At 54.9% G+C, this 14,963-nt stretch overlaps 1 long non-coding RNA gene across 4 annotated transcripts; it reads left to right on the forward strand.

Annotated features, from left to right (window-relative positions):
- Window positions 1-2,260: 2,260 nt before the first annotated feature.
- LOC144302378 (uncharacterized) lies at window positions 2,261-14,367 on the forward strand. 4 transcript variants are annotated; one of them, XR_013369237.1, is made up of 6 exons: window positions 2,261-2,474; window positions 8,991-10,748; window positions 11,330-11,424; window positions 12,637-12,761; window positions 13,179-13,523; window positions 13,806-14,367. It is a non-coding gene; the product is annotated as an uncharacterized LOC144302378 (long non-coding RNA). The 4 variants fall into 4 exon arrangements; XR_013369239.1 differs by lacking the exon at window positions 11,330-11,424 and having other exon boundaries at window positions 8,991-10,770; window positions 13,207-13,523; XR_013369236.1 differs by lacking the exon at window positions 11,330-11,424 and having other exon boundaries at window positions 8,991-10,770; window positions 13,806-14,366.
- The last annotated feature ends 596 nt before the right edge of the window (window positions 14,368-14,963 follow it).

Raw genomic sequence — 14,963 nt, forward strand, 5'->3', positions numbered from 1 at the left:
CGAATAACAATGCTCCATTCTCGAGCTGAACTCAGAGGCAGTCTAAGCCGGCACCTTCTGGGCTCACGACTCAAACCATCCCCTTTGTGTGTCCCCTGGCTGCACAGAACCCTATGAGCACTGACCCCAGAGAAGTGTCAGCCCACAGTGCCGGCCGTTAGGGACAGGCCTGGGGGTGAAAGTCTGCGGGGCATGCTGTCGGGCCCTTTGCTGAGGCCCTAGGAACATTTCCAGACATGCGTGTGAAGACCGCAGGGCCTCCTACGACTCTGCCCCCCACCCCGGGCCCTTCCAGCCTGAGGGAAGGGCTGCTGAGGATCCCTGAGCCTTGTCCACAGCCTGGGAGTGGTCCTAGGGGGTCCTAGGGGGCCTGTCCTGTGCAAACACAATAGATCATAGTCCCGTAGTCCGATACACGGGAAGCCCACAGGGTTTAAGGAGCAGGTGGCCGAGATGGTACAAACAGTCTCTGACACCCGCCAGCCTTTCACAGGCCTGTAAAGCACACAGAGAAGCCTTCTGTTCTGGAAACATTTGCCGTTGCACATGGAGCAGGAGGGATGCCCCAGAGGGCAGAGCCAGGAGCCCCGGGAGCAGGGGCCCCGAACAGAGTCACCGACAGCATGTGCTTCGCTGCACGGCGCAGCTGCTGGGGGCCGGCGGCTTCGGCTGTCATCCTTCATCCCATTGCAAGCAGGCCCATCCTCTGTAGTTCTGCGTGTCTGGTCCCCTCGCTGAGGACGGGGTGGGCGAGCAGGATGTGAGCCACACCCAGGATCGGGGGGCCGCCACCCCGCGCAAAGACGGAGGCTTTCGCTTGCTCGCTGCTCCTCAGAACCATGAATCGTCACAGAACTTGGCATCTCCAGAGCCTACTTTTATTATCATTTACCTTGAAAGCAAGTGTCCTTTTTCTGGTCAGAATATGTGCGGCAGCAGGAGGTAGGCTGGCAGCCGCTCCCTGACTCGGGGCTGCTCCCGCTCCTCCAGAAAAAGTCGCTTCCCAACTGGGGTCAGGATTCCTTGTGCCTGTGGCGGTGCCGCCCAGTGGGCAGTGGGCTCGCCATCCTTAAACACCGAGTTCTGACGTCCACCCGGCGTCCGTGTCCTCACCCTCCCTGGCCCAGCAATCTCAGCGTCCGGGACTGAGGAGCGAGGAGCGAGGGGTCTGGAAGCCCGCCCGCCACGGCAGCCCCTGCTAAGTCCCGTAACAGAGGGTCTGCAGCACCTCAACAGGTGGGCACGTGAGCACCGGGACGTTCTTGGCCGAGCTCAGCGTCCACGTGATCAACATCCCCCTTCCTGTCCCCGCAGCCGCGGCTCCGGAACCCACCTCAACAGCAGAAAGTTCATGTTTGGCACCTGCAACACCTGCCACGGTCCACGCGGCAAGGACACGGACCTGCGGCGCGTCCGGGCTGCCACGCTGTGAGACATGCGCGTCCTCGAGGCAACGCCTGCAACTCAGACACGCTGAGAGGCGCCTCTTCAAACATCAGCTGATGTAAATTCTGAAAGACGGCATTCTGCTCAGTAAATTACCACTTAATATGTCGGCAAAGCATGCCGGATGAGAGAGAGATGTATTTATTGAATGGCACAGACATTCGGGGATAAAGCAAAGATATTCCCCATGTGGCTTAGGCCATAAATGTGGAACCCACAAACATACAATCACTCGGAAAATAATATTGCAGATTTCAAATTTCTCTGACTTGGACTCGTAGGACTTAAAAATTCAAAAAAATACCTTCAGCCTTCATTCCTTTAAACGGCCGAAGTTCTAAAATCCCAGTTGATTAGAGCTGTATTCTCCGTAAACAACAGTTCTGAGAAATTGAAAGATATATTTTCTGTGAGGCTCGTGTATTCATTTCACTGTACAACATAACCCAGGAGATTTGAGGCATTTAAAAGAAATTTTCCTGCTTTCTCTCCTTGCCATTGATCTGTCACAGCACGGAAACGCTGCTGTCCCTTCCGACTGCTGACACTGGGGCCTCCTGGCCTCCCTGGGCTGCAGGCCAAGAGGTCAGTCTGTGGGTGGGGGTCGGTGGGGCGAGCGGCCCCCGTCCTCCCCGCAGGGCAGGTGCACGGCAGGGATGGGAATCCAACAGGCGGGCGTCCCTTCTGCTGTCCCCACAGCTAGTCCCCTGTGTCCGCCTCGAGGCCTCTGGACAGGACAGATGGGCACGAGGCTCCCGGCAAACCATCAGGAGACCCGGTGTTGCCATGGAGGCCTCAGCTCCCGTATCTACAGCAGAACCCCAGGGTGGCACAAGCCCCTTGGCGGGTCTGACAGTGGTCTAGGACCCTTGGCGCCATCCCGAAACACCCCGCCCCTGCACCCAGTGCTCGGGATGGCGGGGACGACCTTCCGGGCCACGGGGCATTGAGGCCAGGCAGGAGGGATGGAGACACCAACCACAAACCAGAAGCAAGCACCCCCCGGGCAAGGGGAGAGTGGAGTGCGGGTGTGGATGAGGGACAGGGCGGCCAGCCCGGCAGTGAAGGTGGCGCCACGCATGTGGTGGGCAGTGGGAGAAGCTCAGATCCCGCGGCAAGGAGACGCAGCCTGTGAGGACCCGGCGGAGACGCCCAGGCGCATAGACAAAGCCATGTGGCAGCAGCACCCGATGGCTGCGAGGCCCAGTCCCAGGCACTGGGAGACAGGGAATTCTCTGCAGGCCGATGTGACACCTGGGCGTCCTCAGGTGGGAGTGGCATGTTGGCGTCACAGGCTTCAGCGGTCACGCCAACTACAGCCAGGCCCGGGGCACACAGAGCGGACGCAGGGAACGGGACACAGGGCAGGAGGTGACCCCCAGGGGACTGGGGCCGCAGGGGTGTGGCTGGGGGCTTGTTGGCTGGCTGGGGACAGTGGGGAGAGAGCCCCCGAGTTCCTGCCCTTCGATTGGCTTTGAGCGGGAAGCGGAGGCCCATCTCTGAAAGGACACTCGGCAAGCATCTGAGCAGGTGAGTGTCTGAGCAGCGGGCAGACGGGGACGAACCCCAAGCACCAGCCCCTGGGAAGGGCTCGACGATCCCGTGGGGAGACAGACATAAGCAGTGCTCCCATAAAGATCCCTGGCTTTGTGGGCCTCTGTGTGCTGAGTGTGGGCTCCGGGATTTGAGAACCACCCCCAGGTCCAAGACCAAGGTTTCGGGAATGACAGGGGAGGAGCCCCCCGGGCTAGCGGCATTCTGTGGACAGGGCCCCTGGTTTCTCTGTGGGATGTTTGTCCAACCGGGAGCCCTGCAGGAATCCCAGGACAGGCTAAACCTGGGAAGCTCTCGCTTTTCCCAAAAGGTGGTGACACTTAAGGGTGATGGAATGAGGGCTGAACCTTCTGGAAGTTTCCACCCCCCCCCCCTTGTGGTATAACCCATTCCCCTGCAACCCCTGAATGCTGCCCTTCGAGGCTTCTGGAAGGGGCTCAGTGAGCCCTTGCCACCTAATTGCATGGCACCAGCAAGGCCTCTTGAAGCGCAGGGTCCATGCTCCCAACCAGGCCACGTGGGAGGCCACAGAGGCCACTGGTACTCAAGAGCTGGTCAGCACAAGAAGCTCCTCCCGAAGCAGCCTGGTCATCGGGCGCCCCACGGCACAGTGCTCCCCAGTCTTCCCTCATGGAGGACAGCAAGCAGAGAAGCAGGGATGGCCCTGCTCATCTCGTGGGGCACACATCCACCAACGTGGGGCACCGTCACGGGCGGATAAGAACTTAAGGGATTGTTTCCAGGTTGCGAGGAGGACCCTTTCTCTCCTTCTTGGTCTAAGTATCCAGCACTCCCAACCACAGAGGCCTGTAAATCCCACACAGGGACATTATTCGTTGGACAGGTCTCAGCAGTAACCGGGCCCTGGGACAGTTCCCCAGCTCCAGAACCCGATGCCACAGTGCTGGCTCTTCAATTATGCATCAACCTCAGCAGGAAAAAACCAGTGCAGCCTGCTTGGAAGAGACCATCTCTCCCCCGAGCTCCTCCCCAAACATCCCTCTAGGTGGACAGGGAAAAAAAAAAAAAAAAAGATACTCGAATGCTGGGAATTACAATCTTTTTATATTAAATGAGTTTATGTTGAGGGAAATTAATGCCATTAAAACCCGAATCAAAGGGTGGTGGCTGGCTGGTTCCTCACCATGGTTCAGGCGCACCGTTGTTTCCAGAAGCTTATCAGGCCCAGGCTTTGGGAGCCAGGGACCACATGCCCGACGCTCAGCCCTTCCCTTGATGCTCAAAGGACCTCAAAAGCAGAAAACTTGTTTCTCTAATTCCACAAATTACACCATAAACCCTCAAGCCTGCGGAGCCTCAACAAGCCTGGTCTCCACTGACGGTGCCCATGTCCACACCCACAGCACAGCGTCAGACGCTTCGGGGGTGGAGGCCACACTGAGTGGCCAAGAAAAGCAGAGGGTAGGTGGAGAGACTCAGAAAGCAAGGGGCCGCACGTGCATGCTGTTGACTCGGCCTGAGACCTGGGGTTCGGTGTCGGTCTGCCCCACACTCGTTCCTGCTTCCACAAAGGTCTGGGTGCGCCATGCCGTCCAGCCCCCATCTGATGCCTTTGCTTTGAAGCATGGACAGATTCAGGCTGAGTGGAGATGGGGTGGAGACATGGCCTCCTTCCGCCTGGACCTCCACCTCCCCTGCACAGGCAACAGCTCTCCATGGGGACGCAGGAGGAAATGGGGATTTTGGAAGAGCAACCGTCAGTCTTCAGGGACAGGACCCTCCCTCAGGATGTCTTGGGAGGGAAGGGGAGAGACTAAGACACTAAGTAAATCATCAAGTTTAAGGGACATATCACCACATATGCATTCCTTGTGGAAATAACTTGGTGGTAAGGATGGAGAAGACGTGCAGGCCGACCTGCTCCACGCAGGCTCCAGCAGTGACTTCACTAAGACTGTTTTGCTTCTCCACAGACTTAACACCTTGTTTGCAAAGATAAGAAGGACGTTAAGAACTTTTTGGGCCCAGAGTCTACAGCCACGCTCGTGCTAGAAACCAGTGCAGACCTGTGCGTCTTACCCTTGGTGCTTTAGCAAGACTTTAATGCCAAAGACCCCCAAACATGTGGCTTGGCCATCTCTAGTATGTGCATAAGGGAGGGGACATCTCCCAAAGCCCCACGGCCACTGTCGGCTTCCTCCACAAGCTGGATGCCCCACATGGCCCGGCTGTGCCAGGACGGCAGGGGCCCCATGACTGGACCCTGAACGTCTTGTCCTCAGTGAGACAGAGGCTGCAGTGGCCCGTCCTCCACCAGCCCTTCCTGACGCGGTCTTCTGTGCCCCTGGGTGCAAAGGACAGTGCCCCCGACACCTCTTAAGAACAGGGTGTTACCCAAGTGACAAAAGGGTGACAACAGGGAGAGCTGGGGACCTCACTCCAGACCCCTGGGCAGGCAGGGACGCCTGGGGGCCGACAGTTGCTAAAGGTAGTATGTGGGTGTCTGGGAGGAGGGCAGCCTGACCGAGGACCGGGTGGACAGGACCTCAGTCACCAGCTCAGCAGGACTCCTGCTGCAAGTGTGCTGGTGGCCCAAGAACAGGCTGAGCTCAAGGAAGGCTTCGGGGAGCTGGGCCCTGGATAGGGTGCACTCTGAGCCAGCGTGTGTCCTGCCAAGACCTACACTCTGTTGAGTTATTCGGATATCCCATCTGCCTGGTCACATGACACCTACGGACACTTTTGGAGGGCTTAGTTGAGACTCTTGGCTGCAATAATCTGTATTTCATGATCTAAATCTCTGCCTTCGTTCCAAGCTTTCTCAACATCATGGGCTATTTGATGGCACCACAGGCTGGCGTACTCCAGGCCATCTGCTCTCCAGAGGTCCAGAGGCAGAACCAGGCTGGGGTTGTGCACAGTCTCAGTTACCCGCAGCTTGTCAGGGCACATTCTGACTTAGGAGAAAGAGACAGCCAGGTTACAAAGCAAAGCCAGGATGGCCCTTCTCCATGTCCAAAATCTCTCAAAAAATCCCAGTCAAATCTCTAACATTCTCACTAAAAGAACAATGGCAAAAATGTCAGAACATGGTCACATTAACATCAGCCAGTGCCTGCCCTTACGCTTCTTATTCATGAATTTATCCAATCAGTCAGAAATATCTATGGCATGCCTACCATGTGCCAGGCCCCGAGCAAGGCCATGGGCAGGGGGTCAGTCCTGCCCTGTGGGATCCTGTGTGACAGGCATCAGGACAGCTGGCACAGAGCTCGGTGCCATGGAGCAGGCGCCACACAGACTCCTCTCTTGATTTTTAGCGCAAGGTAAAACCATCTAGTAATTAGGATGAGTCAAGAAGAGGTAGGAGCAAATCAAAGTGGTACAGCTCTTCTATTTCCACACACACTCAGCTCAGGTGACTTCCCTCAGTCACGCTGGGAAACACCTTCATATCAGCAAACACGCAGAAAGTAATGCTCCAGGGGGTGGAAATGAACCAGAAGCCTTTGCCCTAAATTCCCAGGCAGAAAAAAAACCTTCAAACTCACTTAAGTTCTTTACAAAGAAGACCTAATTCATGCTGCATCTCCACATGGGCCAGAGGGAAAGGCATCACTCACTGGCCTCTGCACACAGGAGGCAGGAGGCCCCCGAGGAAGGGGAGGTGAGCATGTCTCAGAGGCCCTGGCAGCCGGCCTGGGACCCACACCCCGAGGGAGCAAGCCCGGCACAGGCAGTAGACAGGGAGCCCCTGTTCCCCCGAGTGGAAGGAGGAGTGTTCTGATGCCTGGATGGTCAAGCCACCTCCGTGCCACCTACTGAACTCCCAGCGGCTCCAGAGAGGAAACCTGGAAGTGCAGTGGCTGGAAACGAGCCCACAGTAATTGCCGTGGGTCTGCTGAGATTCTGCTAACTGCTTCCAGGAAGGGAAGAGCATCCCCGAGTAGCAGCGGCAGGTCCTCCAGAGGGCCACGGCCCAGCCAGAGCCCATTCGGACAGAAGTAACACGATTTTATCACCTTGAGTTACAGATCCAGGTGCGCTAATGGAAGACCATGTGGATCCCAAGTGCCCCTAGGTGGGGACTTTCCTGGCTGCTTTTGTCTGCTCTTCTCAGGGAAAGGTCTTTCTTTGGATACAACTTTGGTCTTTTCTCTTTAAAAAAAAAAAAAAAAAAAAAAAGTAACCATATGTTCCAGCTGATTGTTGCTTCATTTTCTAGACACCATGCATTGCCACCTGTGCTGGCTTGTCACCTAAGTGGAGTAATGGGTACAGATACAGCAACCCACTGAACTCCCATAAAATAAATACTTAAGAATGCTAGCAGACAATCAAAGAGGCTCTGAAGGCCCTCCTGTAAGATTCATCTTTTCTTTATGAATTTTGAGGTTTCTTATCGTGATATACATACAAAATTTTTGAACCCATGAGGATAGTGTGAAAACACATCAATAGAGACTCCAGGGCCCCCTCAGTCGTAATAGACAAAAATTGGAAACAAACCATATATCCATCTTCCAGTGAATCTGTACACAAAATGTAGCATAGGCATCATGGAATCCTACTGGTAATAATAAGGAACAAACCACTGTTTCGTGCCACATGTAGACAAACCTCAAAAACATGCTAAAAAAAAAACTAAAACAGTATGCTGAAAATGCCAGGCCTATCAGAGCATATACTGAATTATTTCATTTATGTAAAAGTTCTAGAAAAGGGAAAAAATAACTACAAGAAGAAAATTATAGAAGCAGACCAGTAGTTACCTGACATGGGGCTGGCGTTGAGGTTGGGGGGCTGTTACACTACTTGATGTGTTTGGACATCTGGAAACATTATTACTAGGTATTTGACAGAGGATGAGAATGTGTGGAAAATGTAGTACTAGCTTCATAGAAGATCATGTCATGAAAACAATCATGCAAATATTAACTCCAGGAAAAATGCAAAGTCACATGGCAAAGGAAAAATAATCACAGGACATAACTTGACTTAGCAGTAAATAAAAATGATTTATCCCAAACTAGTGGGTAAGTGTGTTAGGAAGTCAGGGAGAGAGCGTCTGGGTGGCTCAGTCCATGAAGCATCTGCCTTCAGCTCAGGTCATGATCCTGGGGTTCAGAGGTTGAGCCCCCTGTCAGGCTCCCTGCTCAGTGAGGAAGCTGCTTCTCCATCTCTCTCTGCTGTTCCCTCTGCTTGTGCTCTCTCGTACTCTGCCAAATAAATAGGTAAAATCTTTTTTTTTTATTTTTATTTATTTATTTATGATAGTTACACACAGAGAGAGAGAGAGAGAGGCAGAGACACAGGCAGAGGGAGAAGCAGGCTCCATGCACCGGGAGCCCAACGTGGGACTCGATCCCGGGTCTCCAGGATCGCGCCCTGGGCCAAAGGCAGGCGCCAAACCTCTGCGCCACCCAGGGATCCCAAAATCTTTTTTTTTAAATGAAAGGACATGAGCAAAATACATCATTACAATCTACTTCCTCCACCATTTTGAAAGTAACACTTTAATGCCAAAAAAGTCAGAAGAACAAAAATTAAATACTCATTTAATTTTTTCAAGGAAAGGGATGCCTGGGTGGCTCAGTGGGTTAGATGGCTGACCCTTGATTCCAGCTCAGGTCACAATCTCAGGATCCCAGAGGATTCTCTCTCTTGAGGATTCTCTCTCTCTCTCTCCCTCTGCCCCTCCCTCCACTCACACCTTCACTCTTTTTCTTTCTGTGTCTCTCAAATAAATGAATCTTTTAAAAAATTAGTTCAGGGATCCCTGGGTGGCGCAGCGGCTTGGCGCCTGCCTTTGGCCCAGGGCGCGATCCTGGAGACCCGGGATTGAATCCCACATCGGGCTCCCAGTGCATGGAGCCTGCTTCTCCCTCTGCCTGTGTCTCTGCCTCTCTCTCTGTGTGTGACTATCATAAATAAATAAAAACTTTTAAATAAATAAATAAATAAATAAATAAAAATAAAAATTAGTCCAAAGAAATACTTTCTTTCTTAATTGTATCATTTTATTGCAGATGAATGAAAATTTCCTCGTGGCCTAGTCGTCATCTAGGATCAGCACCATCATCAAATAAAGTGGACAAGCAGATGGAAGAGGACATTGCTAAGTTAAGCTTTCAGCAAAGGCCCTTTCTACCTTTCTCTCTCTTTCCCTGCCTCTCACCTGGAATGCAGATGTGATGGTTGAAGCATCAGCCGCCACAGTAAGACTATGAAGCAAACTTAGGATGGCAGTCAATGAGGTAGAGCAGAGGGTTAGAAGGAGCCCTGGTCCCTGAGGAGGTTGAAGCTTCCGTGACTGCACAGGCTGCTCTCCTCCAGCCCCTTTGAGAAGAGGGAAAGTTCTGTTCTACTGTATTCAAGCTGCTGTCATTCCCAGTGTCTGTTATTAGCAACCAAGCTCAATTCTTAGAGGATACAGCTTTGCCGACCCCTCTTTCTATTCTTGCTTAGAGGCCACCTACCTTTCCCTGGGTGTATTCCAAAAATGAATCTATGCCTTCAGCAAAGACTATGTCCACAGCGAGGAGCTGGGCCAGGAGCTAAAAGCTAGGCCTCACTAGTCTCTCCTCCTCAGATCGTCTCACTCAGGACTTTTCCTGAATATCAATCCACAAACCTCTTCTCAGCAGTTCCCAGGCTCCATCCCAACAGGCCAGGGCTGCCCAATTCAACTCACATTCAGAACAGCAGGAGACTGGGCTACAGTGTAGCTACAGCGGCCTCCACCTGGACCCAGGAGATGGGAGTATCTGAGGGCACTTTCTGGATGGCTCGCAGAAGCAACAATGCACCGAAATATCCTCTGGCTGTGACTCTGGTGAGCCCAACATTCCCATCTCTGCGGACGTGACAGCTCCCCTGGCTGGCCCGAGCTCTCGGGCACAAGGGTGATGCTCACAGTGGGCCCAATAGTAGCCCCCAAAGGACGCATCCATGTCTTCATCCCCAGGCCTTACCTGGGAAAACAGAGCTTGCATATGTAAGCTAGTTAGGGACTTGAGGCAAGAGCTGCTCAGGACCACCTGGGTGAGCCCTAAATAATGACATGTGTCTGTACAAGAGACACAGAGGAAACGTGCAGACAAGCACTGGCGAGAAGCCATGTGAAGGTGTAGGCAGAGACCGGAGGACAGGGCCACTAGCCCAGAGGCCCTGGAGCCTCCAGCAGTAGAAAAGGCAGGAAGGACTGTCCCCCAGAACATGTGTGGCTCCAGATTCATGAGTACCGATTTCTGTTGTCACAAGCCCCCAGTCTGTGACATTTCTTATGGCCACAGAAGGCTAATGCACCCTTTCCCTCATGCTCATCCCTGTACTGCCAAGGCCCAGGGACCCCACATGCTGCCTGAGGCTCCCTCCTTGCCTCGGACCCTGTTAGTTACAGGTTTGCTCCTGTGTCTGCAGCCCCAGAGGTGAAGCCGGGGCTGGCGGCCTCAGCTGGGGGCTCAGCCCCTCCAAGAGAACAAGGACAGACCATCCACCACCAGGCACCGCCGTTAGGGGAACCCCAGCCCAGGGCCTTGCTCCCCATGTGACTCCCCCTCCCCTGAGCCCCCTGCCCTGGGCGTCCTGGGGGGCAGCCCTCGCTGAGCCGGTCTCCCTAAGTAGTCCTGTTTGATGCCCTTTCCCCAAACAGAGATGCCCGCCAGGCTAACGTTTCTATGGTTCATTATTTTTCTCATGAAAAGTAATGAGTTTTAAAAGAGTTCACCTTCTGGAGATGAAGATCTGGCTGGAGGACCATTAACGCTGCCGACCCCAAGCCCCAGGTGCACGGAGATCTTTAGAAAGGTCGCGTCTCCCTCACTGGGAACAGGTCCTGGGGGAAGCAAGGGGCGCTCTGATATTTTCCCGAAACACACGCTCAGATAAGATGTGGGAACAATAGAAAAAGTCCTTTAAAATAGTGTTTTTTTAATTGAACACATGAGATCTCAGGGATTTTATTTAGAGACTTTTCAAACATGTGGTGGGTAACAGGCCACCACCTGTTTTTGTGGATGAGGTTTTGGGAGCACACGACCCGCCCAGGCACTTGGTGTTGCAGGGCTGCTTGGCTGTGATGTGGAGCTGGATGAGTGAGACGGCGGCGGCCGTCGCGGGCAGGAGGGTGTCCCTTTGGGTGGCCGCTCGCGGGGAAAGGCTGCTGATCCTGCAGCAGGGTGGGAAGGGCCAGGTAGTGCGCTCGGGGCACCGCCTGCCGGAGGGGATGGTGGCAGCTGGGGATGGTGGCAGCCGGCGCTAATGCGTCGTAACAGACACCTTGTTAACCTCATCTCTGAGTGCCCTGACTACAGTCGTTTTTAGCTGCCTCTTTCATCTTTTCTGTGTTTTCCAAACTTTCTACAAGGAGCATTATAACTTATCAAAAGACACTATTTTATGAGAGCTGTCGTGTTGTTGAGCCAGCCCAGCCAGCACCATCTCTTCCCTCAGAGAGAGCAGGTAACAGAGGGAGAGGTGGACGCAGGATAATAGAGATGGATGTGCTCCCGCCAGCCCAGGACCCCAGTGAGAAAGGGTCGGGAGTGTAAGGCATGGCCCTGACATGTGTGCAAGGCCCTCTGAATGTCTTGTGTTCCCACCCCTCACGGGGCACGAAGCCACCCACCTGCCCCTCTCTGCACATGTGGGGACTGAGGGCTGCAGGGCTGGAGTTTTCTGACTTGCTCCAGGGCTGATCCTGCAGGGATGAGGGAGCCCGGGCGCATGGCCTCCATTGGGGAACAGGTCATAGGAGGGCTGGCCAGTGCGGTAACACTGCAGGGAGACACACAGGTGAGGAGGCTCTGTCCCAGGCTGCCAGTCACCCTTGTCTGGCCGTGGGTGTGCATACACACGTGGAAGGACATCCTTCCCTCCTCAGAGCAGTGACGGGCCCATTGCAGAGGAGTGACCCAGAGCGTGCGCCCAAGGAGAACCTGCAGGGGACACAGGGCAGGATCTGTTCCCTGGCGGCCCAGAGGTCACCGTGTCGGTCCTGTGTGGCCTCCCGGGAGTCCGTTACTTCTCGCTCCTGCCAGCCTCCCCTTCTCAGGAAAAGGACACCTTTTTCTCAAAGTCAGCTAAGGTTCCTCGAGGATGAAATGAAAATATTTGCATTTATTTCAGAAAAATACAAGAGAATGTTGGTGAGGCAGTTAGGCTGGTTAAAATCTAGAGTTCAGCGGAGTGGCTCCTCTCTGGCCATGGGCCCGTCTGTCCACTGAGTGTGGAGCCAGATCGCTGTGGAGCATCCCCTGTCCAGCCACCGAGGAGCCTCCGGCTCTTCCTTTCCATCCAGACATGAAGCGCACAGAATGCAAACTGTGCTGCGGTCAGAGAGCCATGTCAGCCCCAGCCCCTCATAGGTGGGCGTGCAGGCCCCTCAGCATCCTGCATGGTGGGGAGCTGGCCATGCTGTCACTACCACCTTCGGGAGACATCTGAACCAGAATGTGTTACCTGTCCTCACTGTGTGTGGCCAAGTTTGCCATAGACCCCAGACGTGTCAGGACTGCAGACAGCAGCTCACAGCTTCACAGCTAGGCCCCCAGGCAACAGTGACCCCCCTCCCTCTGGGTGGTGCAGGACAGGGACTGCCTTCCCTCCAGGTGGTGCAGGACAGGGAGCTCCTTCTCTCCGGGTGGTGCAGGACAGGGAGCTCCTTCCCTCCAGGTGGTGCAGGACAGGGAGCTCTGTCTAGTCTTCCTCAGCCCTAGGACATCCAGTGTCAAGTGGGCAGCGGCCCATCCTCGAAGAGGCTGTCCCCAGACAAGGGACAGGCCCACGTTGCGCACAGAGTATGTGCTCCCTTGGGCTCCTGCCCCCCTTTCACTCCTGCATGACCACAGCCCTTCCTGGACGGCGGGCCAATGGTGGGGACATCCCAACCACCCACACCCTTGGGGCCCAGGAGCTTCATTCAGCACGAGGGAGCTGCACACAGTCAGCGTGGTGACAGCTCACAACTGAGCTCGGGAAGTGGACAGACTTCTGGAAGGATCCAGGACTCAGGCCCTGGGGGTGTGAGTCTCCCTTCAGGGTGCAGCCTGTGAAGGCTACATGTGCAGGAGGCTGAGAGCAGACTTCCCTCTCTGGGAAAGGTGGCACTGCCCACTTGGGCTGGGCTCCCTTGGACACCCCAACCAGCCACCCTCCTCATGGATGCTGAATGTCTCCACCCCCACCTTCCAATTTCTTCCCCTCTGAACCCTCAGTCACCTCCAGCTCCCTGCTCTGCTCCAGGACGCACCAGCCACAGAGCAGGACTTGCATCGACAGCTCCAGTTCCAGCCGCATGGTCCTGTGGTCCAACCCATGCCCACAAGGCCTTGCTCTCGTTCACACACTCCAGTCCAGTCCCTATGGAGCAGCCCTGGCATGTGGGACCCCTCGGTGCCCTGAACCTCTGGGCCATCAGGGGCATGCAGGATGAGCTGCCTCCCTCAGGAGACGCACTGCAAAGGGGAGTGCTGGAGGCCCACCCAGAATCTGCCTCCAGCAGCCGTCCCCACACCCAGCAAACTCCCCCGAGAGTGGCCAGTGAGCACCTGCAGTGCTGGGTGAGCTCGCATGATGGGCAGGGTCCCCTGGGACGCCAGGGCAGGTGTCAGCAGGGGTGGGAGGCCACTCCCAATATTCCCAGCAGGAAGGGAGTCCTGGAATTCCCAGGGCAGAGCAGGGCCCAGCTGAGGCCACGCTGGCATCAGGGACCCCACACGCCGCCCCAAGTCTCCTCACCCTCTGGGCTGAGCAGGGGGCTGAGCTCCAAGGGTCTGGGTGTCGGGTGGGGTACTACCCACTCGGCTGTGGAGGTCACTCCCCTGACACCCCGACCCGACCAGGGACCAGAAGTGGCCAAAGTTTCAGGAAGGGCTGACTCGCCGGGACGCTGTTCCCTTCTGAAGCTGTGTGACCAAACACCACAAGCCACGTGTTCCCCGCTCTGCACGGCTGCTTGGGCCCCGGACAGCTCAGGGTGTCGGCAATCCAGACCCGTGCTGCTGTGGCTAGCTTCTGAGATACTGGCCCCTTGGGGGTCTCGGAGTTCCCAGCTGAGCCACCGCTGATCCCCATCCCGGTCTGGACACAAGCACAGAGAAGAGCCATGTCCCCCCGGCAGCGTGCCTGTTAAGGCACCGTGTTGGCCACAGTGTCCCCATCGCAGGCAGGTGACACGAGCCTCCCACTTCTGTGTAAGGGAAGCCCTGACGTGGACAGAAGACCCCTCCCGCGACAGCGAGGGGCTGCTGGCTGCCCCACCGCACCCAGCCCTCCTGGCCACAGAGCCCCGCAGAGCCCGGCGGCGGCAGACCGGGTGCCAGGCCCGCGTGCGGTGGGCGGTGCGCAGCCCGCAGCTGCTGGAATCTCTGAGGTGAGCAGCACATCGCTACGTCCCACACGTTGTTTTCCTTGATTAAAAACTGATTTTCTGCTCTGCTCTCAGAATTGGTTTTCATTGCCTTTGGAGGAATAGAAGGGGGAGGGATAAAAAATCTACTGTAAATAATCTTCCTTGGGAAAGAGATGGAAGAAAAGAAAACCTAATTTGTCTGATTTTCTTTTTTATAAAATAAGCTCATACTTAATGAAAACAGTTTATGCTGTGCATATATCATCTTTATGTTCGGAGTAACCGTGGAGAAATCTCTGCTTTAAAGCATCCCCGGAACGCGCACGGCGGGGAAATGAGCCCAGCACGTCTGCGGTGTGGAAGCCGGGGCACGGGGCTGACTAATCTGTCCCCACCGTAACCCCCGGCACGGGGAGCACGGCCTGCACCGCGCCCGCCAGGATTTAATATTCTGTTGGATAATTGAAACACTTGGGATTAAACTAAATGCACTTTTAAAATCACAGATCTCCTGTTTACTGTAAATCCTTTTTCTTGAAGGAAACTAACAATTTAATAACACGTCTCCAGGCTCTACTCAAATGGGTCGTCTGAAAGATGAGATAAAAAAAAAAAAAAAAAAGAATAAGAAAACAGAGCAGACAGAGGC

Source organism: Canis aureus, chromosome 31 (assembly GCF_053574225.1).
Source record: "Canis aureus isolate CA01 chromosome 31, VMU_Caureus_v.1.0, whole genome shotgun sequence".
In the NCBI taxonomy this organism is placed as follows: Eukaryota; Metazoa; Chordata; class Mammalia; order Carnivora; family Canidae; genus Canis; species Canis aureus.